Consider the following 23,421-nt stretch of genomic DNA (forward strand, 5'->3'; position numbering starts at 1 on the left):
CCTTTTTCAGAGTCCACCTGCTATCCTTGGCTTATGACCAGATCTTCCACCTTCAAAGCAAGTCACTTCACCTCTCCTTTCTGACATGTTTCTGTCTTATAAGGACTCTTGTGATCACATTGAACCACCCTGGATAATTCACTATTTTTATCCTACCTTAAGATTCTTAACTTGCTGTGTAAAGTCACTTTTACTAGAGTCACAGATTCCTGAACTAACACACAAACAGCTTTGGGGAATACATTATTCTCTCTAACTTAATAGGTAATTTTGCCATGTGGACATTTTTTTATTAAATAATATTACAGATTATACTTTATCACTGCATCAGCAAAAATACAAATATAACTCAGGCCTGATTATTATTATTATTATTATTATTATTATATATTCATTATTATGACAGTTGCATTTTTCTTCTGATTTAGAAAAAAATGAAAATTAAACCATTTCATTGACTATTGTACCTCACAGATATGTAGGCCCTGGAGGACTAATATAAAGGGTCTCAGATGTTTGAATTTCCCCTGCTATCATTCACTTTCATAGGCCTATTTTAGAGTGTCAGAGCTAAATTGTACAGGCAATTACATGCTACTTTGGAATGGTCACCATATATGGCTCTTTGCAGTGTGATTAAGAGTCCACTCATCAATGCAGTTTTGTTGATCCTGTTGCTGGGGAGTTACACAGACAACAGCTTGCTGCCTGACATTTAGGAATGACACCATCATATCAACATAGTTCCATCCTCATAAGCAAGTACTTTTGCCTGAGAATTTTATAAATCATGCCTCTAACCTCTTGTGCTTCTTTGAGTGTTCCAGCAATGTAATATCCAGAGAAAAATTCATATATCCTCTGAGGTAAAGATCTACCTGTATCCTTTCTTCACACTACTGCTATTTTCTCTAGCCCATGAAATGAATGATATTACATGACTATGTGGCACATTGTAATAAGACTGTGGACCAATGTCCTCCCAAGTGAAGGGTCAGCCAGAGGACCCCAGGCTACAACTACACAACATCCTCAGAGTTCCATGTCTCAGCAACCTACCTTCACACAAGGAGCTACCTGTATCATGTCATGAGACCCCTGTCTCTCTCATTGATACACATGATAGAGTTTCTAAAACATTGTATTGACCCACTTTTGAGGTCCTGGCCAGAAGGTGTTCCATTCCCCTTCTTGAGCACACAATTTAGTCTGTAACCCACCTCCTCCATTTCTGGGTTCTCACACTCTGGGCTACTATTTCCCTTTTCACCACAGGGTCAAGTACCAGACTACTAGTGATAGCCCTTGTGCCCCAAAGCCCACTGGCATTATTCAAACTTGTCCTAAATCAGCTTATTCTGCTTCATCTATTTCTTCTCATACTTGGCCATAACTCCCCTCTCTTTCTTTGCATGGATACCTCATCCTAAGGGACTCTTTAGTGGCTCCTAGTGAGGCTTGCCCTTTTGCTCATAAGCCTGTGAGTAAAATAAGTATCCTTGAATGGCAGTCCTGTTTTGAATCATTGACCTTCCCATAACTAAGAAGTCATTGTAAAACAGACATGTCTTTACAAGACCCACTGAAACCTGGTACTGAATCAACTAAATAGTCCAAAGAGCTCATTGATTTCAGGGTAAGACATGAGAGCCCAGGAATGCAGCAATAAAATTGGTGAGCTAAAATTCAGAAACTGGCATATGAACAGTGAAGCGTTTAGAATGCAAACACAAAAGAAGATATATTTATATAAAAAGTTAATGAATGATGAAAACTTGTGCTCTATGTGTGTAATATGAATTGTAATGCATTCTGCTGTCATATATAACAAATCATAATTAAAAATCCATCTTGCAAGAATACAAATGTTTACTTATCCCATATAAATTACATACGAAAATCTTTGTAATTACTATCTTAATTAATCCTCACCATAGACACACAGGTTTAGAGGTCTCATAATTTTATTGCAGATTTAGAATATGAGGCTCAAGAAAATAAGTAATTGCCTAAAGTCATGTAAGTAGTAAGATACATAGGCAGATTTTCAATTGTATTCTGCCTGACTCTTGCCATTTCTATGATGGAAAATAATGCTTCTCACTTCCACAAACATTTTTTGAAGGGGATTCAAGAGTTTGAGGACATTTCCATGGATATGGAAAATATCTTAAAGGAGATCCAGAGATTGAAAAGTTTGCTAAAGAGAGAATAAATTGGAATTATTATATAATGGTGTGTTAAGAAATGTAATGCAAAATAAATAAATAAAATCATTAAAAAAATTAAAAGCAAAAAAAGAAAATCAATAGTAATTCCTTTAAAATAACATCTTAGCATTTTAAGTGTGTAATAGAGTAATATTAACAATTCATATTGTTGGAACAACTTAGGTGCCCTTCAACAGAAAGTATGGAGTGTATATATATATATATATATATATATATATATATACACACACACACACACACACACACACACACACACACACACACACAGAGTAAAATATTACTCAGCCTCATGGAGAATGAACATATGGCATTTGCTTGCTAATTGATGGAACTGAAGCTATCATGCTAAGTGATATAAACCAATCTCAAAAAAACTAAAGGCCAAATGTTCTCTCTGAGATGTGGATGCTAACCCATAAAAAGGGAGGGGAAGTATAGAAGTTCACTGAATTGGACAAAAGGGAATGAAAGGGAGGGGGGTGGGAATAGGAAAGACAATAGAATGAAATGCACATGATTTTTCTATGATCATATGAACACATGACCACTGTATCCGCACAAAAATTGGATAAAAATTGGAATGGCTTGCAATTTTAACATAATATGTTAAAATACATCTTAGGGTCCTGTGTATTTAAAAAACAAATTTAAAAAAGGAGAAATAATTTTATATAGGTTTTGTATTGAAATTAGCATATTTCATGCTGTCAGTGATGAGAAATAAAATAATGTTTTCTGATAAATAAAAAAAAGAATAAATTGGAAAATGGATTTTGTGGTGAGGTAGGTGGGGGGAGAGAGCTCTCTGCATTTCAGAGTCATATCAGGGGCTCTTAAGTTTGTATATTATGTCCAGTTACTTAGAATTCAGGGAAGGATGAAGCCTCTCAAGTTCAAGGGGGAGGTGGCACCTTATTTTGAGTTTTGTCACTGCTTCTGTCAACCAACTAATTTTGACCTTGCCAATTTGACTTTTAGGATGTCATGGTGAGGAAATGTGTCTCATACAGTGATTGTAGTTTATTTACAGCAGACCCCTCATTTTCCTGAAAAAATGAATATAACTCAGGTTTATATCCACATTTTTAAATGTGGATGCCAAATTTTGAGGAAATGAAAGGAGTGAGACATCTCTGCTACTGAGACTGGGTAATGTATAGAAGATTTAGTCAATGGCCTTTAGAGAGTTTATATTTTCATAATTCCAAATCTAAAACGAGCTACATAGAACTCTTTTCTTTGAAAGTACACATTTATCCATACATAATTTAAGGAGGTATTCTTCTGGTGAAAATTTAAAATGCATAAATTATAGTGGTGCATTGCAAAATAAATCAGAGATAAAATACTCTAAAGCTCTAATTCTCCGATCTCTTAGGAGATTCAGCCTCTGCCTCCACCTTAGGTTGTGCATAACATTAATTTTTTTTTTCATCTAACAACATCAACATCTTTGCTTTAAATTTTTACTTTCTCTTTCTAAAGAATCACTTTTGCATCCTAGATCCTGCTTTTAGGTCCATATCTATATGGGTAAAACAAACTCACAAATGTCTTACTCATTAGGAGAAATGTCTTTTGGAAGTCTGTATTTCTGACTTTCTAATAGGTTAATGAGTGGCAGTTCTATTTGAAATTACATTTTAAATGATTTGATCAAGTGATCACAGAGATATATCAATGTATTAAATAATTATTTTCATTCTGCTTTTATGAATTTTGTCATTGATTTTTGACGAAGTCTACTTCTAAGAATATTAATGCATTAAGTATTTTTTGACAAAATATTAAGTTTTAAGGTATTAATAATTTTGAATCCCACTTAAGTCTTGCTAGAAGTCTCTGCATGGAGCTGCTCATCTGTTCTTGAACACTCTTGGCTAGTATTTCTTTAAATTCTTTAAGTATTGTTTCTGCCTTTATGTCGTTCTTCTTTCTTATTCTAAGTCCAGACACATATTTCTTAGAAATGTTGGGTATTTCCTGCATGTCTTTTATGATTTTGCTTTTTTACCCCTCTATCCTTATTTTCTCTATGTTCCATTTTAGATATTTTCCATAAATCTGCCTTCATTTTCAATAATTCAGTAGAATCTGTTATTAAAGTCATCTGTTATAATTTCAGATAATGGATTTTTTCATTTCTAGAGTATCTATTTGATTTGTGTAAATTCTAGTACTCATAAAAACCTTCTATTTCTTCTCTGATTCTTGAACCTATAGATCAGTTGTGTTAAAGTTCTCCTCTATCACAGTCCATAGCTGGTTCCTCTGTGACTGTTTCTAATGCTGCTTTTTCTCTTGGATATCAGTTATGTTTTCTCACCTCTTCACCACCCTGCATTTTGACAATGTGCCAGGTATTTTCTCAAAGAATGTCAAAGATAAATTTTACTATTGAGGTTTTCTTTCCTTTATTGAGGCATAAATGGCAGGGGCTGATTTCCCTACATCCAGCATTAGGAAAATACTTAAAAATAAAATTGTCTGACAAGCCAGAAAACCTCTCCACAAAAGTTGAAGACTAATAAGCCCAATTTATTGTTGAATGAGCATTAAATTAGCCTGCAGTGCACATCATGGGAAATCCACAAAAGGTATTGCAAAGACAGGAAGAAATCTCACCTTTGATATAGAAGACGCAAATTGTTGCACATAGGTAAATGATCTTTATCAAAATGATGTTCTGTCCACCTCTGGTTTACCTGTGTTCCCGAGGTTCACTAGCATTTTGAGGATGTCTCTAAATGATGACTGAAGATCCACATCTGTTTTTAATTAAATCTTGAGACCACCATTCAACAGCTTCAAAAAAATCTCATAATTGTCACCAGTGGAAGACCCATTATGTGTCTGAAGCCCTTCAAGTTTCCACAATTGTCAATTTACTTCCAGACAGACATCCCTTCTGCCAACCCAGGGGCCTTCTGCCAAATGCAGCAGGTATTCTAAGGTCAAGCAAGGACAGATCCTTTGTGTCATATCACACCTCCCTTCAGGGCTCTCATCTCAGGCACCTGCAATAGCAGGTCATCACTGCCTAAAATCCTGAGGTATTTCTCTGCCTTTGAGAAGGTTTGCCTTAGATCTTTTTCCTTTTGTGCAGAATTTGCCAAAATCTTCTGAGGAAAACCCATATTAAAAAAATATATTCGTGACACCTGTCAAAATGGTAAGACAGTTGGGCATGGTAGCTCAGGCCTGTAATCCCAGCAGCTCAGGAGACTGAGGCATCAGGATGTCAAGTTCAAAGCCATTCTTAGCCAATTAACAAGGCCCTAAGAAACTTAGTAAGACTCTGTCTCAAAAACAAACAAATAAACAAACAAACAAACAAAAAGACTTTTAAAAGGCTGGGATGTAGTTCAGTGGTTAAGTGCTTAATCCCTAGTAGCAAAAAAAAAAAAAAAAAAAAAAGAAGAAGAAGAATTTATTTGGGACTGTCAGCTATGACTCTATTCCTGTGTTGAAAGTTTTGTCCACTTTCTCTTCCCTACCTTGGCTGGACCATGATCTGCTCCTCAGCCAGTGCCCATAACTGGCAAAACCCCTGGGAAAGAACAGTTACCCTTAGCTTGTCCTGGGATGACCATACTAGTTGAAAATTGTGCTTTTCCTAGTCTATCTGGTTTCTGTAGCTTTCTAACACCTTTAAAATTACATTGTTTGTGGTGTTGATCTGGAACACTTTTCTAGTTGTTGGCAGGGTGCCCCCATGCTGTGCTAGGATATGCTCAGGGGCAGAAGGGACCTCCCAGATTGTTTGGTAGGGCTTCATCTTTAATTTCTAACACTGAACCTGTCTTTTTGTCACAAAATGCAGTGATCAATATTTCTCTAGTGACCTGTAACTACTTGGTTTTTAAAAGCAAAAAAAAAAAAAAAAAGCCAAACAAAAAAAAATACTTCTTTTTCCTCAAAAAGTGCCCTGTACTTTTAAAAGAGTTCTGGTAGTCTCTCCACTTCATTTCTTTCATGGACACAGGCTTCAATTCAAAAGTGTCTGTGACATTATACCCCTCACAGCTTTCCAGCCAGATATTTTTCTGTGTTTATAAATAAATTACTTACAGATCCCTCATGAGGTGTGGTTAAAAAACAAAACAAAACAAAACAGAAAAACAGAATTACTTTTCTTTGCCTAGCAAGCAAGAGGAATTCTATAATGTGAAATAATATCCTATTTTTTGTTATGTTTGTAGTACTATTTTGCAATAAAGAGTTCACTGCATGGTTTAAAATGGGGCAGAAAAATTTATATTTATTTAACAAGTTTTAATCACCTATACAGATTAAATGAAGAGTAGACTACAATAAATACACACCCTGGAGTACAAAGAAATTGATTTAATACAACTTGATATGTCAGAGCTCACTTTAGGGAAAAATAATTCTTCCATTATTAATTCATCCATTCACTCATACAAGAAATTGATCAAGTCTTTCATTAAACCTTAATGACCACTGATTGGTTTGGTTGGGATGGAGAAAAATGATTACTAGACATTTTCATGTGACTTTGGAAGATAACAGACATTCTCTAAAGTAACTAAAAAATTAAAAATCAGCTCATCTAAATGGGAGAAAATAGGATGTTAAGAGGAAAATATGAGACTCACAACTCCAAGTATCTCTATTACAGTATGAGAAAAATGATGTGGGACCAAATAGAGTTAACCTGCTTTGTGTATCATAGCCTCTGATTATTAAACTACAGTTTAATTGAAAGCAAACAGCACAAATAACAGAGATTGGTCAATAATACCAGTAGCTTGCCATCTCTGTAGAGACACATTTGTATGCCATGAAATGTGAAAAAATCATGAGTCTTTGTAGTTACTAGAAGAAAACCCATCAAATATCCAGCTAACAGGAAAAAAAAGTTTGTTTTCATTATTTAAAACCTGAGCAGGTAGGAGTCTGCCCTCTGAGAAGCCCCAGCAGTGCCCTGGTTAGGACAAGTCTAGCCAGCAGTGGGACACTAATGAACTGGTTGTTATTTCACCACAGCAAACAGAATGAATTGTGGGGGAGTGAGATGGGCTGTGACTCACCAAGCTGCAATCAGTAGAAAGTATTTACACCTTTATCCTCTCCACACACTCCAACACTATTTGATTCTCAGTTATTCTGGCTCAATAATGCTGGTCACATGTGCCGGGTGTTGATAAAGTCCATCACCAACCACAGTTTATTCAGCCTGTTTTCTTTAGATATGTCAAGAATACAAAAGGATTCTCCCTTTGAAAGACTCAACTGGAACTGGCCAGAGATGAAGTGCTCTGACCCATGAGGCTGCTGCATTAGCTAGCTCTTCCAGGGAAAGAGTGGCCCTTACTGGGCAGTGTTCTCACAAGTACATGGCAGCATGTGAGGGCAAATGGGGTATTCTGGCAGTGATCCCAGAGAACATCAGCAGGATTTCTCAGGGAGCCTGGGGATGGAAGGAAGTTCTCAGCAGGTACAATTAGCAGGAAATTGGGCCATTCCACAGGACTTGCTGAAAGAACAGTCATGCCTTAATGTCCCTCCTGAAGGACAAGGAAGCTGGGGATATGCACCACCAGCTTTGTCACTGAGGGATGGATGAGGAGTCCATCTGCAAGTGTCTGCCCTGGGTAATGTCTAAACATGTTCTTTGGCCAAAGAAATCTTAGGGTAGAATCCTGGGTTCTTCTTATAAGAAGTCCTTAGCACAGGGAAGCCATGCACACCAGCAGAAATTAGGAGTCATTAATCTCTGTGCAGTGTTCCTGATTTTGTCTGTAACATACGTATAATGAATGCTGATCTAGGTTTATATTTGCTTCATGTAATTCAATGTGTTTCTCATTCCATACCTTGAACCATGGTGTCTAGAACATTCTGTGGTCAGCAATTTCTGACTATAGCAGGTTGACGCTCATGGTTTTTGACAGCTGGACCACCTGTTAGATAATTACATGTGGTGTTTGGTCTTTTCATTGAGTTGTTTGCCGTACACAGTTTTAAAGATATATGGGAAAACATGTATAGAGTAATTTACATTTTTACCTTATAGAATACTTTTCTATAGTAGGAAAAATTTGAATGCAATACATGATTCCTCTCAACAGTGGACTTTGTTGGAAAAGGTTAACTTTGGTATTCATCAAGAAATCTGAAGCACCTGAAAGAAATGAATAAGTACAAAGTTTGAGGCAAACAATTGTAACTTTCCAATTCCTGCTTTCAGAAAAATTCAAATTCACTTTAAATACTATTTATTTTTATTTTCAAAGAGGTTTTTAAACACCATTGACAATATTTAATCTTAGTTTTACCACTGATAAAAGACACTTTAAGGAGATAAATATTTTCACACATTTCCTCCTACCCATTAGTGTAGCAAGCATAGGTTCAGCAATCAGGTAGTCTTTTGGGCCCATTTACATACAAGCTTTATTGTACTGTGCACATCAGCACTAAACAGTTGCTTCCTTTTTGCAGAAGCATAGAGAAAATGAGCAGAACATTCTCAATAGTCTCATCATTCTGTAATTATTGACTATGTGCCCAGAATCCAGAAAAATTACATTCTAAATAATACATTTTTTAATAAGCTGTGATAAAAAGCTGGTTTATTTTGACAAATATACAAAATATACATAAAAAACTTGCATTTGATTTGAGGAAGACTCATATATTGTTCACTTGGAAAAATAAGCAATAATTTCAAAAACTTTAAAAATATCTTCCATGTAGGTGGGCTACTCCTATAAAGACATAGACTTGTTAAATTATTATGGAACAAATTTCAAAAAAATGGCAGAAATAATAATGCAAAATTCAAAAGAGTAGATAGCTCCCAAAGGGTGTTGTGTTCCCAGGGAACCCAAGTCTTGGTTATTGTCTAATTGCTAAATCTCAATGATTGATGTGAATTATTAGAAATAATCAACTATTATGTGAAGCCACACAGATTCAGGCTTTTCTGTTTTAACAGTTACCCTAAATGTTTGAAGATACAATGCATGATTTTTGTCCTAATGATCTACATAATTGTAGTCCAGAATTTGCCAAGGAAAATAAGACTGGAAATGGTGAAAGAAAATTTGGTTCCTCAGGTTTCTTTATCACGAATCTCTGATGGGCACAAGACCTGCCAGTGATTGTCATATCTTGGGACAGGATTTGACTATGCTAGAAAGACTGCACAGTGAGAATTACCTATGCAAATCCTTGTAAACAATCTTCTCAAATTAAATGTGCTGCCAGTATTGGAGCCCAAATGATGACTTTTGACTGAGAAGTCAAGTTGATGAAAGTAGCCAGGGTGCATCTAAAGGCAAAGTTGGTTTCCAGATCAGCTCTGATGATTCCAAAGCAGTCTGTCACCTCAGTGTTAAATTTGGTGCCACACTCCAAAACCAGCAGACTTTTTTTGGAACTAGCTAAAGAATTAAATATTGATGTAATTGGTGTCAGCTTTCACGTGAGGAGTGGGTGCACTCATCCTGAGATCTTAGTTCAGGCCATCTCTGATGCCCACTGTGTCTTTGACATGGGAGCTGAGGTTGGTTTTAGCGTGTATGTGCTTGATATTGGTAGAGGCTTTCCTGGATGTGAGGATGTGAAGCTTAAGTTTGAAGAGATTACCAGTGTGATCATCCGAGCACTGGATAAATACTTTCTGTTGGATTCTGGAGTGAGGAACATAGCTGAGCCAGGCAGTTATTATATTGCTTCAGCTTTCACTCTTGCAGATAATCTCATTGCCAAAAATCATGTTAAAGGAACAGATAGGCTCCGATGATGAATATGAGTCAAGTAAATACACCTTTAAGTATTATGTGAATGATGGAGTATTCACAGATCATTTAATTGCATCCTTTATGATCATGCATGTATAAAGCCCCTGCTGCAGAAGAGACCTAAACCAGATGAGAAGTATCATTAATCCAGTATAGGGGACTGACATGTGATAGCCTTGAATGGATTGTCCAGCACTGTGACCTGCCTGAAATGCATGTGGGCAATTAGATGTTTTCCTAAAACATGGGCTCATACACTGTTGCCACTGCTTCTACTTTCAATGGATTTGAGAGGCCAACAATCTATTATGTGATGTCAGGACCAACATGACAATGCATTCAGCAAATCTAGAACTATTGTTTCCCAATAGTGCAGGAGCAGGACATCAGCACTCTGCCTGTGCCTTGTGCTCAGGAATACAGCATGAAATCTCATTTGGCAGCAGCAGCGTGTGCCTCCACTAGAAGCTATAGATGCCACTCTATAGATGTTAACTGCAAAGTTAGTTTAAGTCAAGGGATCTGGGGGGACCATGTTACTTAATTACTGCTACATTTGAAATGTCTTTGTAAGTGCAGGTTTGGCACAGGTGCCAGAAACATGGAAGACTAGAAGGTGAGGTCACACTTATCTGTGTTCCTATGGAAACTATTTGGATATTTGTTTTATATGGATTTTTATTCATTTTTCAAAGAAGCTATTAAATAGGGCCCTCTAAGCTGCCAGCAAGCATTTATAGCTTGTACAATGGTAGAATGGGCCAAAAGCTTAATGTTTTGACCTGTTTTGAACATATGTATCATCTAATAAAGAAGTTTGGGCAATTATGTGCTTCAGCCACAAACAAATTCAAACAAATTAGAGGGTGTTCAAAGAAAATCCATGTATCCGTTTTTTTTCCCCTTAGACAACAAAATCAGAATCTCCAAATGTGTTGATAATAATAAAAGAGCTTTAATCAACGTGATAATCAATATGTTCTCATGTTCTGGGTAAATTTCCTCTAAGTCCTTTGTTAAGTCTTTTGTTATAGTTTGGATCTGGAATGTTCCCTTAAGGCTCATCTGTTGAATACTTGGTCCCCAACAAAGCAGTATTCAGAGAGAGTGGTTGGATAATGAAGGCTTTGACATCATTGGCTGATTATTCCACCAATAGATTCACAAATTGATGGCATTACTGGAATGAGTTGGAGACCATAGGGAGTAGGGTCTAGTTGGAGTAAGTGGGTCCATGGGAACATGCTTTGGAAGACTGTATCTTGTCTCCAGCAGCTTCTTTAACCTTTGCTTTCTGGCTTCCATAATGTGAGCAGTTTTCCTTGGTCACACCATCCACATTATGATATTCTGCCTCATCAGAGGCTCAGAAACAATGAAGCCAAGTACCATAGATTAAAACTCTGAAATTATAAGACAAAATAAAACTTTTCTCCTGTTTTGGGGTGTTTTTATTAGTGCCTTATAGTTATACATAACAGTGAAGTTCATTGTGACATGTTCATAAATGCATGTAACATAGTTTGTTCTCCTTCAATCCACAGTACTTCCCCCTTCCCTTCCCTCCTTCCTCCTCCTGATCCCCTTTCTAGACTCTATTGGTCTTCTATTTATTTTTTTAATTTATGCATTAAAGTTATATATAAAATTGTGATAGATGCATAGATGAACATATTATATTTGGGTCAACTTTATTCCCCAGGTCTTCCCCTTTCATCACTCCTCCAACCTCTACTCTACTGATCCCCTTTTATTTTTGTGAGATCATTAAATTTTTTTTTTCTTTCTATCTTCCACATATGAGAAAAAACATTTGACCTTTGACTTTCTGAGTCTGATTTTTTTCTCTTAGCCTGACGTTCTCCAGTTGCATAAATTTACCAGCATATGACAAAGCTTCATTTTTCTTTATAGATGAGTAAAACCTGTGTGTGTATGTGTGTGTGTGTGTGTGTGTGTGTGTGTGTGTGTGTGAGTGTACATATACCACATTTCTTTAGCCATTCATTTTTTAACAGCCACCTAGGCTGGCCATGAGAGAACATCTTTCATCTGTAGGATAAGTATTAACACTCACTCCAATACACATCAGTCCAAGTGGGATTGTAGAACATTCATTCTTGAGCTATTTGGATCCTCCTGTGAGAGGGGCACCTAATGTAAGCCTCCTACTGGGCCCACCCTGCTTAGAGCCTGGGTCTTAATATGGAGTAGGAGTCCAGGGAACCTGAGAAGGAAGTTAGTCAGAGTGTCCTAGTACCAACATTCCTGCTTCTCTGTGCCCTGGTTAACATTAACATTTTCTACTCCTTCCTAGGCAGGGATCCAGAGGTTTGCCTCTAAGAGTCCAAGACAACTGGGTACCATGAGGAAACACTGGAGAAAAAATGCTGAGGGAAGAGAAGAAATGGGAAGTTGGTCATGTGGAAACTGAATTCTTAAAGAGAGAAGATGCCAATGGGGTTAGTGGCACTTTAAAAATTTTGTCCTTTTTCTGTGTATGTATATACACACATGTGTGCACGAGCACACTACTGGCATAGAATCCAGGACATTGCACATCAGATCTCACATTAATATCACATGCTGTAAGCATTGGTATGTATTTCTCCTATAGTATGCTGATTTTAATTCTTTTGGCTAAATAACTAGGAGTGGGATATCTGGATTATAGGGTGAATTCATTTGTGCTCATTTAAGAAATCTCCATACTCATTTCCAAAGTGGTGGTACTAATATGCAGTCCCACCAATAATGTATGTGTACCTTTATTCCCACACCATTGCCAGCAATTATCATTAACTCGAAGATTGCCATTCTGAGGTGAGATAAAATCTTAGTTTAGGTTTTTTTTTTTTTTTTGTACTGGGGATTAAACTTGGGGCACTTGACCACTGAGCCACATACCCAACCCTATTTTGTATTTTATTTAGAGACAGGGTCTTACTGAGTTACTTAGCACCTTGCTTTTGCTGAAGCTGCTTTGAACTTGCGATCTTCCTGTCTCAGCCTCCCAAGTCACTGGTTTTACAGGCATGTGCCACTGCATCTGGCAACTCTTAGTGTAGTTTGATTTTGCTAAAAATGTTGAACATTTTTTTTCCATATGTTTTTTGTTCATTTGTTTTTCTTCTTTAGAAAATATCTAATTAGATCTTTTTGCCCATCTTTTAGTGGGTTTTTAAAAACATTTTATTTATTTATTGGTGTTAAGTGTTTTGAGGTTTTTTTTGTTTGTTTTGGGGTCTAAATGTTTTATTTGAAACAAACAGTTGTACTAAGCAAGATCTTACTTTCCCCACTGCAAACTAAAATATCACAATAGCTGCAAAATTAATTAGGTAAGCACAACCTTCTCATCATGGTTGGGGTAACCTATTTATAAGCAGTTGTTCTTATGTAAAATATTACCCCAGACTACTAGCATCATACAAAATGGTCTTAATACTGTGTGGGGGCAGTATGTTCTGTACGAATTGAAAGGTAGAAGAAGCACAAACACAACCCATTGTTTAAAAAAGCTAAATAATTCAAAGTAGAATTTTCAATCCTCACAGCCACCATGCTGTTTGGCTTCTTCCAAATACTTGTCAAAACCCAAAGGATTTTATTCCAACTGAACTGGTCTTCTCGGCCTCTCTAAGGTTTAAACCAAAAAACTTGTCAGGAACGAATCTTTTGGTCTTTGTTCTGGTTTCTAGGTCATTACCAAACATGTTCTTGTCCAGATTTTTACGGAGCCTATAAATACTCTGGGCCATATCTTTACCACCTCTCCAGGCTTGATCATAAACATTGTAAATTTCATTCTCTACACCTAGGAATCCACTGTCCATACCCTTGGATTGGCTGAAAAGCTTTTGGTTATAATGCACTTCATTAGAATTCCAAGGACTAGGTACACCAAGCACTGATATTTCTATTCTCATTTCTCTGCAGCTTTGACCTCTTATCAGAAGCTGCCCTAAGAATATTCCAGTCATGCAGTTTCTCTTATTGTCTATCATGACCGATTTCATCTCATGTGCCTAACTATCCTCTTTTTCCACACAGGTCTTGATCCTGCTCTTTTCTCTCTGGATTTTGGAGCCATTTTTTAAAAAGTTTTTCTTCATATTTCTCCTTTTTTTATTTTTTGAGCCATCTTTTGCTACTTGTGCATCTATTTCCACAGCTTCATGAACCTTCCGATCAGCAATGTTGAGCACTTTGGCCAGTTTGGCAAAATTCTCTGTTATGTTTACTGTCCAAAGTCCGCTTCCATCAGCAGCTAGACATTTATCAAATGAAATTTTATAATCCTTTGCATTTTTCCAGTTGGAAGTACAAGGAGGAATCTGCCACTCTTGTTGTTCCTTCACAGTAACCTTTTGACTAGGAGAATGCATGACAGGTGTAGGAAGAATGCAAGACAGGTGTAGGAAATTTTCTTATTAATCTTGAATCTTGAAGGTACCATTGGATCATTCTGCATTTCTATCATTCAAATAACCATCTGTTTATCTCCAGAGTTGAAAGCCACTCCCTGCTGAGATGGTGTGTAGGGGATGTCCTAAGCAGGAGCCAGTTTATAAGCTGCTGGTATTAGCATGGCTGCGGCAAACTTTTTGCTTACTGATTTCTCTAAGGCTACCCTTGACTTTTCTGTTATCTCTTTAATAGCTTCTTCAGCAGGTCTTTTCTGGATCATCTATATTCATAACCTTCTTTGGAACCAGGTCAGTGAATTTGCTATAAATGACCTTGTCTTTTGACTGTCATTTTTGAGCAATTGCATTATATTTAATTTTTTCTCAGGACCTGAATGGCCAGTGCATTTGACATTTTTTCCCTTTGGTCTTATATCCAATGGATACTGCACCACATGGATCTCAGGAAAAGAAGTTCCATTTCCAAAATTCTCTAACAACTGAGATATCCATCCTTTTCAGTACCTGTATCCAGGTGAAGCTTCTCTTTGGGAGGAGACCAGTGAGGTTTGCCATGACCTCCGAGATCTTGTTTTTTTTTCAGCCTCAAGCTGCTCTTGAGACAGCTGAGTAGGTGCCCATAAAAAGCTGAGCTTTGGGCAGGCGGGAGTGTCCTCTCCACCTGATGCTTCAGGGAAGAACACAGGACACTAGGCAAGGCCATGGCTCTTGGCCACAAAGACCCTGAGGGAAGACCCCAGCTTCAGTGAGGCCTAGTTCCCACAGCGGGCAGCCGGAAGATGTAGCCATGATCTCAGCCCATGTTGTTCGGAGTTCCAGGCCAGTTCACCGCCTGGGGTGTGTGGACAAAGAAAAAGAAAAATGCGGTTACTCAAAGACTCTCCCCCATATGCAGGACCCGAATCTTTTTCAGTTTTTATATACTCTGGATATTAACCCCCTGTCAGAAGAGTGACTGGCAAAGATTTTCTCCCATTCTGTAGACTCTTTCTTTACACTCTTAATGAATTCATTTGCTGAGCCATGGTGTAGTCGGCTGCTGAAATCTCATGTATTCTTCGCTGAAGCATCCGGTGGGTTAGAGGGCACTCCCTTTGCTGTGCAGAAGCTTTTAAATTCAATGACATTGCACATTGATACTTGTTTTTATCTCTTGAGCTTTAGGAGTCTTATTAAGGATATTGAACCAATATTGCATCCTTTGGATGAATCCAACTTAATCATGGTGTACAATCTTCTTAATGTGTTTTTGAACATGGTTTGCTAATGTTTTACTAGTATTTTTGCAATCAGGGATCTTGGTGTGTATTTTTCTTTCCTTGAACCTATTTTTTCTTCTAGGAGTTTTAATGCTCCTGGTCTAATTCCTATGTTTTTTTAAATCCACTTGGAGTTGATTTTTGTGGAGCAGGAGGCATAGGGATCTAGTTTCATTTTTCTACAAATAGATATATAGTTTTCCCATCACCATTTGTTAAAAGAGTTTTGTTTTTTTCCAATGTATGTTTTTGGCAACTTGGTCAAATGATGACTGTGTTTATGTCTGGTGTGTTTGTCTATGTGTCCTCTAGTCTATTCCATTGATCTTTGTATTTATTTAATTTTTTTTTTGGTGGGGATACCAGGGATGAAATTCAGGGGAACTGAACCACAAGCCACATCCTCAACCCTATTTTGTATTATAATTAGAGACAAGGTCTTACTGAGTTGCTTAGGGCCTGGCTTTTGCTGAGGCTGGCTTTGAACTCCCCATCCTTCTGCCACAGCCTCCTAAAATGCTGGGATTATAGGAGTGTGCCACCCCACCCAGCTTAATCTTCATATTTATTTTTATGCCAATACTGATTTTGTAATTATAGTTCTGTAATATAATTTGAGATCAGTTATTGTGATGCCTCCAACCTTGCTTTTGTTGCTCAGGATTGCTTTGGCTACTCTGAGCCTTTTATTCTTACATAAAAATTTTAGAACACTTTTTTTCAGGTTCTGTAAGGATTAACATTGGTATTTGATATGTATCTCTAGATTGTTTTGGTGATATGGTCTTTTTGATTATTTTAATTTTACCTACCCTAAAACATGTTCAATTTTTACATCTTCTAAGGTTTTCTTTAATTTATTTCTTCAGTATTTTATAATTTTTATTGTAGAGGTATTTTACCATTTTCATTGTAGAGGTATTTTACTTTGTAACATTTATTCATAAGTATTTTTTTTGAGGCTACAGTGAATGAAGTAGTTTCCTTGTTTTTTTTAATATTTATTTTTTAGTTTTCGGTGGACACATCTTTATTTTATTTTTATGTGGTGCTGAGGATCGAACCCAGCGCCCCAAGCATGCCAGGTGAGCGTGTTACTGCTTGAGCCACCTCCTCAGCCCAGATTCCTTGATTTTTTTCTGCATAAGGTTAATCATTGACACATAGGAAAGCTATTGATTTTTTTGTATGTTAATCCTGCTTATTTGCCGAATTTGTTGATCAGATGTAGACATCTTCCAGTGGGGGGGAGAATATATATATATTTGCAGGGGGGCTGTCCTCTGTGTTTAGGATCATGTCACCAGCAAACAGAAATAGTTTGACTTCTTTATTTCCTATTTGCATCCCTTTAATTTTCTTCTCTTGCCTCATTGCTCTGGCTAGAATTTCAAGAACCATGATGAATAGGAGTGGTGAGAGTGGACATCCTTCTCTTGTTCCTGATTTTAGAGGAAAAGCTTTCAGGTTTTAAATTAGGTTTGGATTTGTCATATATAGACTTTATGATATTTAGATAATTTCTTTCTATCCCTAATTTCTTCAATGCTTTTTACATAACTGGGTGGTGAATTTTGCCAAAGGATTTTTCTGCATCTGTAGAGATGATTGTGCAATTTTTGTTCTTGAGTCTTTGTGATGAATTACATAGATTTATGTATATTGAACCAATATTGCATCCTTTGGATGACTCTAACTTAATCATGGTATATAATATTCTTAATGTGTTTTTGAACATGGTTTGCTAATGTTTTACTAGTATTTTTCCAGGTATGTTCATCAGGGATCTTGGTCTGTATTTTTCTTTCCTTGATGTGTGTTTTTGTGCTTTTGGTATCAGGATGATACTGCCTTCATAATATGAGTTTGAGAGTATTCTTGTTTTTTATTACATATAAGAATATGAGGAGAATTGACATTAGTTATTTAAGAGTCTGCTAGAACTCAGGTGGACTTTTCTTTGTACAATAACTTTTAATTGCTGCTTTAATCACATTGCTTGCTATTGATCTGTTTATATTTCCTATATCTCTTTGGTTCAATTTGAGAAAGACATATGTGTCTAGCAATTTGTAAATATTTTCTAGATCTTCCAATTTATTGAATATAAGTTTTTAAAATAGACCTTAAAGGTCCTCTGAATTTTAGACATGTCTGTGGTGATCTCTCTTTTTTATCTCTAATTTTGTTGATTTGCATCTTTTCTTTCTTTCAGGTAAATTGGCTAGATGTTCATTAATCTTATTTATCTTTTCAAAGAACCAATTCTTTAGTCCATTGATCCTTTGTATTTTTTAAATTCTCTATTTCATTGATTTTGGCTCTGATTTTTATTATTTTCTGTCTTCCATTGGTTTTGGTATTAGTTTGTTCCAATATTTCTAGGACTTTAACATGTAGCATTAGATTGTTCATTTGGGATCATTCTGATTTTTTTGTGTGTGCTGTTATTGTGTATGTGTACATGTGTGTATGTATATAGGCACTTAATGCTAAATGTTCTTCTCTTAAAACTGCCTTCATAGTGTCACAGAGATTTTAGTATGTTGTATCTCTATTCTTGTTTGATTCTATATTTTATTTATTTCTGATCTCATTTTTCTATTACCCATTCATTTAAAAGATAATCGTTAAATACCCATGTTTTTATGTGGTTTCTATACTTTTTTCCTGCTATTGAGTTCGAATTTCATTTCATTATGACCTGATAAGGTACCAAGGACAATATAAATTTTTTTTGTTTCTATCAAGACTTGCTTATTGACCTCAAATATGGCCTATTTTGGGAAAAATACCATGAGTTCCTGAGGAACAAAAATTCAGCTGTTGTTGGATGAAATATTATATAGACATAAAATATGCATTCATTTGATTAATAGTATTGTATAAATCACAATTGTATGCATTGATTTTATGTCTGGATGACCTATCTATTGTAGGAGGGGTACATTCAAATCACCCAATATCATTGTATTGGGGTCTGACTGGACTTGTACTAAAGAAGTGTTTGTTTCATGTAATTAAGTGCATCAACACTTTGGGCATAAATACTTCTTATCATTATATCTTTTTTTTTGATCATTCCTTTTAACATTTTATAGTGACTTTCCTCATCTCTTCTGATTAATTTTTGCTTAAAATCTATTTTATGAGCTATGAGAAAAACTATTCCTGCTTGTTTTTGGATTTCATTTGAATTGATTATATTTTTTTTTCATTTTTTACTTTAAGTCTTAAATATATTGGTATTTAATATGAGTATCTTACAAACAGCATATGTTGCTTTGGGTTTTCCAATACATTCTGCCAGTCAGACCATATATATCCAGAATTACTGTGAGATGCCTACTGTTCTGAGACTTTTTGTTTCATAGATTTAATTTATTTATAATTTTTACATATTTAATTGCTCTTTTGGAGAGTTTCAACCATTTGAGAGCTCTGGTATTTGTTTTTGAGTTCTTTGTATAATATTTCTTTGGTTTAGTGATCATGAAATATTTTAATTTATAGTTCCTTCTTTAAGTTGATTTATCATGTATTTTGTCATAGTAACAAAAGCTGACTAATAAATCTTTCAACTTGCTTGGACTTCTAAAGGTGCGGAAGGCTAATTAGTTTCCTCCTATTAAATATCCTAATATGTTCATTTTATTATTCTTATTTTTTCTCTGCCCAAAATTTCTTATACTTTTGTACATATTCTGGGTATTGACCACAGCCTACCAGATGAAGAAAATGAAACTGAATGTGATGGTTACATAATATATATATATATTATAAATATATAATAATTATATTTATAATATATATAAATATATAATAATTGGTTATTATAATTAAAGTTATATGACAAATAACTTTAAAAGCATTTTAACAACAAAACACTACCATACATAGGGCCTTGATAATAAAGGTCATCTCACTGAGTGACTCTTTTTAAACAATCTCAGCTTCATTTATTCTACACACTAGCAATATGCCATATGATGGCATTATACTGTGGTATCCTTATATTAATATTCCACTTTCTCTCCTCTGTTTTGCTTTTTAATGGCAATCTTGTATTTTTATATTGCACTAAGCCAACAGACTGTATGGTAGCTAATGACATGTGTTTCTGCTGTCAAAACACATTATATGAAGTCTTCCAGAATTTGAATGTGAAGTCTTAGTTAGCAAATATTTTGCCAATGCTAAAGTATATGTATGCTCATAGATGAAAAAAGTTATTCTAATATAAAGAATATAAACATGATAATGCAGACAACTCATTAAATGCTCTTGTAATGAGAATCTTTTTAAACCTTCTAGTTACACTTTATGCGAATTTCTAATTCCCAGTCTCTGCCACCACCTCTTGTCTGCTAATGAATCTGTAACCATAATACTAAGGCCAGATGTAATTCTACATTTGTGATGGATGAATCTCAAAGAGCAAGTTAAAATATTTTTCCAACTTCCCTGAGTCTTTTCCTGGAATTCAGCTTCAGCTGGGCAAATTTCTCTGGTCACTCTACTGTGCTAACAATCTCACAGTGTGTGAAATGACACCTGCTGAAGATGACTGGTAGTGCAGGCAATATGAAATACATCAAAGAATGTGTTCTCTTTTGTTCAAATCATAATCTCTGTTCCAAAGAGATTGATTTTAACATTAGAATAAAGTTAGTCTTCTGTCTGGGCTTGTTCTTAACACATGGTTCTTCATCATGCAAGTGACAGCACAGGACTATTTCACCAAAAACTTAACTATTGATTAAACACCTCTGTCCTGGAGAGAAGCCTTATTTCCTCTATTGATTTGTAATGGCAGAAATGGAGTTTCAGATCTAATACTGCTTAAGTGACACATAAATGTTACTTTGCCTGTTAGCTATGACTCTTTTTCAAGAAAAGCAGTTTGCTAATTAAATTCTCATTAATGATTTTGTTAAGAAATAATTTCCCACTTCTATGTTTTTTATCTTCTTGATGCTCTCTAATTCAAAATTTTTATCTTCTTTTTAACTTTTCATCTTCATCATCCTTCAATGTTTTCATAATAAATTCTACTTCTCCATCCATGGAGTTTATATTATTGGTTTTTCTTCTTTCCATCTTGAAAATTCTCTTAATCATTATCTGACCTTGGTAGTACTAAGCACAGAAAGGCATTTTTAGTAGAGAAAATGGGTAAAATACTGTACTAAAAAGATAGACAATCATCACTGAGAGTCTCTCAAACCCCTTTCTTTTAGCACATACTCTAGTTGTGTTGGTTAAATTGGAAGAATTTTGAAAGCCATCAGACCATCAATGCAGATATGTCCATATGAAATTCACCACTCTGCACTATTTGATAGACTCTTCTCTGTCACACTTCAGCAGCATCCTGAGTTTGTTCCCCGCTCCATCATCCCAGATGAACCTCTGGTCACCATTCACCATTAGCCAATGAAAAGCACTGATGGGAAGTGCTATGGGCTGTGGATAAAGAGACCAGAGTGTTCATTCCATGACCTTTCTTGTCTTCCTAAAATGTTTTCTAAGGCCACTGCTGAGGTGGCAGCAGTTCTTCCGTGACAGCCTCAGGCCAAAGCCCAGGAATACGTCTTTCTCTGCACCTGATACCTGGAAATGTAATCATCTTTCTGCTGTTGCTGATCCATCAATGGACTCCTTACCACTGCCCACACTTCTGTGAGATATCCCTGCCTCAAAGACCATTCAGCAACTTTTTTGTGTGTGCCATTTATTCCAAGGTGAGGTGATTTTAACTTGAAATTTGAATACCATTCTTTTTCTATGAACCTTGGAAGGACCACAAATAGTCTCTGAGAAAACACTTATCTTTCATCCAATTGTGAACATGGCCCTTGAAAGACCATTCCTATTCAGAAAATAGTTCTTCATGGGTCCTTGTACATTCTTTTATAATGTTCAAGTTACATGGAGATAAGATGTTTTCTTCGTTCAGTTAGAGCACCAGCATGAAGGTAAGGCACTGAGCCCTACTATAAGAATGTAAAGGCAAAAATTATGTGGGCTAAGCCTCAAGGATGCCTTATCTATACTCAGGCCAGATGTTTATTCATACATACATGTCACCTACGTCAGAGTGCTTCGGAGTGATTGATTCCACTTGTGCCTGCAGGCTGCTGTTTCATGGCTCCAAAGAGAATGGCTATGACCTGCATGGCAGTTAATTCCCAAACTGATGAGGGCCGATGGATAAGAAAAGACAAACAGACACATGTAGAGAGGAAACTAGGACTAGGTGGATTATTATGTGCTGATGGAGGTATAATGACCCAGAGCTAGCTCAGGACATTCATTAAATAGATTTTAATATCAAAATAATTTTTTGTGTAAAAGTTTCTTCAAAGCATGCAAGATGAAGGACAAAGTTCTGGGTTATTCCAATTATAATTATCAACTTGCACTCATAATTCCCAGCAGCTAGTGTCTGAATTCAGGGTCAAGACCAATAGTGCCATGGCATGCATGGGACCTCCTTTCAGAAGGGTGTCATCATAGCAACTGGGCAGTCTAGCGATTTTGAACAAGGAGTTTGCAGCACAGTTGCACTCCTGTGGTCTGCCAGTCAGAGACTGTGATTCAAATCACCAATCCTGATAGTTACAATACTGAAATACTTCTATAGTGGTTGAAGAAGAGTCCTGAATGATCCATCCCCTATTGCTGACCTCCCCCTGACTCACTTCTGTTATGATCTATATAGTTCCATGTTCTCCTTGCAGCTAAAGCCTTCTGGGTCAACTCTAGCCCTACAAATGGGGTCCATTCTCATCACCTGCAGTCTATGGCATTCTTTGGTTAAGTTTCTGAATAGAAAACATTCTTGGAGATACTGTTTTTATTTTAATTTTTGACATTTTGGAGTTCCTCAGAATTTGGACATTATAATTTAGATTTTTGGAACTAATACACTAAATATTATTTATTTTGACTACTAATGTTTTGAACCCCTTGAATTTTGTACTTGGTCTTCATTTTCTTCACTCTGAAACTCTCCCATCTGTATCCTCACTAGCATTCAGTTTCAAATTGGATAGTGCTAACTGATGTCATCAAAAGGATTAAGAAAATGAGAGTGGTGTTAGTTACTTCTGGACACAGTGACAGACTCATGTGGGATATCAGCCAGGGTTTGTTATGAGAAAATAAAAGAGTCCACTTTCTCTGGTTAGAACTCTCTGTCGAAAGGTGTGTGTATTAGGCAGCTTGGGTTGCCATAGCAGAATACCATGACAAGGTGGCTTGAACAACAAACATTTATTAAATGTTCTGGAAACTGTGAGACTGAGATCCAGATGTCATTAGAGTGGGATTCTTCTGAGAATTTTCTCCTTGGATTATAGATGACTATCTTCTCCTTGTGTCTCCATATGATCTCCTTCTGTATAAGTGTGTCTGTGTCCTCTTCTTTATATGAATATATGTTTTATTATCATTGTAATTTATTAGTTGTACCAATTAATAGACTTCATTGAGCCATTTCCACAGGTGCATTGATCATGTGCACTCTCCCCTTGACCCTCTCTTATCCTCTCCTCTGTCACCCTGTACTGTTCCTGGTCCACAGTGGTCCCTATTCTACTTTTAGGACATTTTTAAAATCCCTATGGTTTTTGTATTTGAGAGAAAATAGGCTATGTGTGCCTTAACTGTGTCTGACTTATTTCACTTAACTCCATGCCCTTGAGTTCCATCAATTTTCCTATGA

General features: G+C 36.2%; 2 pseudogenes; one reads left to right on the plus strand and one right to left on the minus strand.

Moving 5' to 3' along the window:
* Nucleotides 1–7,611: 7,611 nt before the first annotated feature.
* LOC144372266 (ornithine decarboxylase pseudogene) lies at nt 7,612–10,547 on the plus strand (annotated as a pseudogene).
* A 2,897-nt stretch (nt 10,548–13,444) lies between these two features.
* LOC144372267 (SNW domain-containing protein 1 pseudogene) lies at nt 13,445–21,871 on the minus strand (annotated as a pseudogene).
* Between the last annotated feature and the right edge of the window lie 1,550 nt (nt 21,872–23,421).

Source organism: Ictidomys tridecemlineatus, assembly GCF_052094955.1.
Source record: "Ictidomys tridecemlineatus isolate mIctTri1 chromosome 5 unlocalized genomic scaffold, mIctTri1.hap1 SUPER_5_unloc_3, whole genome shotgun sequence".
NCBI classification, from domain to species: domain Eukaryota; kingdom Metazoa; phylum Chordata; class Mammalia; order Rodentia; family Sciuridae; genus Ictidomys; species Ictidomys tridecemlineatus.